Raw genomic sequence first — 2,978 nt, 5'->3', positions numbered from 1 at the left:
AACGAGTAGAAAACCTTCGCTCCAACATCACTTACCCTGAAGGACCACTTCGAATTGGAGAAACACGAATAAGGAAAGTGAAGAATCGAGAGATTCCTCAAGTACAAGTATTTTGGGGAAAACAGCGCCGAGTAATTGTGACATGGGAAGATGAAGAGAGGTTTAGAGCGACTCATCCTGAACTGTTTTTGGAAGATGATGAAGACCAGATGGGTGGAGCATCAAACCACTAAGAATTCGGGACGAATTCTATCGAGAGGGGGAGAATGCAATAACCCTCTTTAAAGAGTAAAACACAGACAAGGAAAAATCATATAACAGACGAGAAAATTACTCAAGTAAGTGGAAGTCGGATTGATCTTTTCCCGTGGATGTTTGTGGATCCCAAGGTACATAAGAAAAAATTTAGAAAGTCTTAGAATAGTTTTCCATCTGAAGAAATAAATTCTTCGGGAAGTTTAGTGGATTGAAAATGCTCGCGGTTCGACCTAGAACGTCCTAGTCGGACGAGAAAATTAATCGAAACTTTATTATAGGACCTTACGATAGGAATGACCTTAGAATTATTTTAGAAATGTTTTGGTTTAAGAAATCTAGGTTTTTGTCAAGGAGAAACATTCCCGCTAGCTCGGATCAGCTTATAACACATTCGGGATTTAAATACGGCCCATTTGGGCCCATCTACGATGTGTTAAGCATATCCGGAAGCTTCTGGAGGATGCTGCTGCTTGTATACCTCCTTAAGCAGCTAGACATGTGTTACTCCTTTACTGTAGAAGCCTCCAAGCAGATCTTGTTTATGTCCTATTGGTTGAATTGGTGGCTGGCCACAAAACTTGTTTTAATTGGACAGATTTGTGGCTGCACACCAATCTCTCTCCAATTGGTTGCATGGGGCAGGCAGGACAGCTCCTGCTTGTAACCCACGACCTATACCTTCTCCTGAGCTCATTCTCCACCCTTATAAATAGCAGACACCCATTTAGTCATTTCTCATGCTTAGAACCCTAACCATAGCAGCTCGAAAAAGTCGAAACCCTAAGGTAAACTTTTTTTGTCTATAGCTTTCTTTTTATTTAGCTTTTGTTTTTCTTTTCTCTATTTTCTTAATTATAACTTAGATAGCCTTTCTTACCCTACCCTTCCTGTATTTAGATTTCTAAAGCTCTAGAGTTTTCCCGATAGAAGTTTAAAGCGGGTCGGCTTCGAGATAGAAGCGTTTGCAGTCCGAAACTTTCATCCAAGTGTTGAGGTGAGTCTTTGTTATGGTTATGATTGTTGTGTGTGTGTTTAGCGCCTGCAAAACAAGAGTATTGGTTGATGCATTGCTAGGTTGCGCATTTAGATATATAATGATATAATAATGATTGATGTTTGTGAAAGATATTGAGTTATATCGTCGGGCCTCGGCTCGAGGGGTATAACATGATTGTGATACATTGATGTTGTGTTGCATATACTTATGTCATTGCATTGTATTATTTGGGCCTCGGCTCAGATAATATAACATGCTTGATCATATTTTAACTGGGAAACCCGTAAATCCACAGACTTGATCCGTGAGGGTCCAACACTCGGGTGGAGTGTCGTGAGAGTCATTGGTGTCCACTCGAGGCCCGTGCCTTGTCTGGGGCCTTACCAAAATTAGTTCCGGGCAGGACGCAAAGACACGTGTGATAGGGCTAGCTACCCTCGACCGTGTAGCTGCATGACGATGCGGCAAGTGTGTTATCCGGGCCATCGGCTTTTTAGAATTTGTGTTTAGAGTCAATGGGCGCAAGGAGGGATGTGTTATGGACTTCATATCGAGATAGGAACCAATGGCGAGAGGCAGTCCTCGACGATCGATAGTGATCTAACCACTCGTGAAGAGTGGATGCTTGTTTACGGGATTGTTTTATTTTTGCATTGCATATTTCTTAATATAATTAATCTATGTTGCTTGATATTTGATGCATAATGGGGGGATAAATAATTGTTAGGAAACCCGACTCACTGAGCAAAATAGTTGCTCATTAGACTCTTTGTTTTGCAGATAACCCGTAGTAGGTTCCATTTGGGATCGGAGGAGCATAAAGCTGTTGGTGTAGATTTGCTACCTTTTGCAAACATGTACGTTTTGTAATATGTATGATATGGTTTTGAACATCGGCCGAGCATGTATAAAGTTTTGATGTGGTTGAACTTAAAGTATATATGAATAAGAAAAGGTTTGCGAAATGCTTGGATTCCATATGATACTAGTCCTAGTCCGGGATGAACTAACTAACGGTTTCAAACTCGGGTTGCAAAGCCTTAATTTGGAATCGCTAGGAAACCCGTTCTTGGACATATGATCTTGGGATTTCGGATCTGATCTGGGAACCTCGGATCAAATTTTTGGGCACGTGGTAGTAGTATCTTCGATCTGGTTAGAGTTCTTTAGTTCGTCGTGCATGTTCTTGTTTGATAGGTGTATGGCAAACTAATTAACTTTTACTCATTCCGGATCGGGGATGTTACACACGGGGGACTAAGGGAAGACCAGAGAAGAAGCAGTGAATGCGGTGTGGCTTCATCGTGTTCGTCGGTTCTTGGGTTTTCTTTCAATTTTCAGTTTTAGAAGAGAGGGAGAGACGACAAAGGAAGAGAAAAAGGAAAGGAACGCGCGGGTCTGGTTAAGGATCCAGGTTATAGTGGGTAGAGTCAAAAAATTTAGGTTGGATCCTGTAAATACCTTGTTTCATTAAGGGCAATTTCGATTTTCACCACGTTTTTGATTAAAGTATATTAAAAATTATATTGTTTTTAATTGGTGGAATAAAATAGAACAAACATGGGAATTAGTGGGGCAATCCAGAATAAAGTCCTAGAGATTCTCTAATTGATTAAAATGGAGTGTGTTTATGATTTAAATACCGGACATTCACTAATAGTGTGTGTATTCAACATGATTGCAGTTCTTACAAAATTAAATAAGCAATCTCTTAATTGAGTGT

The sequence above is a fragment of the Brassica oleracea genome, chromosome C4 (assembly GCF_000695525.1).
Source record: "Brassica oleracea var. oleracea cultivar TO1000 chromosome C4, BOL, whole genome shotgun sequence".
Lineage (NCBI taxonomy): Eukaryota > Viridiplantae > Streptophyta > Magnoliopsida > Brassicales > Brassicaceae > Brassica > Brassica oleracea.
The sequence above is the reverse complement of the archived record's forward strand: the minus strand, read 5'-3'. Positions refer to the sequence as shown.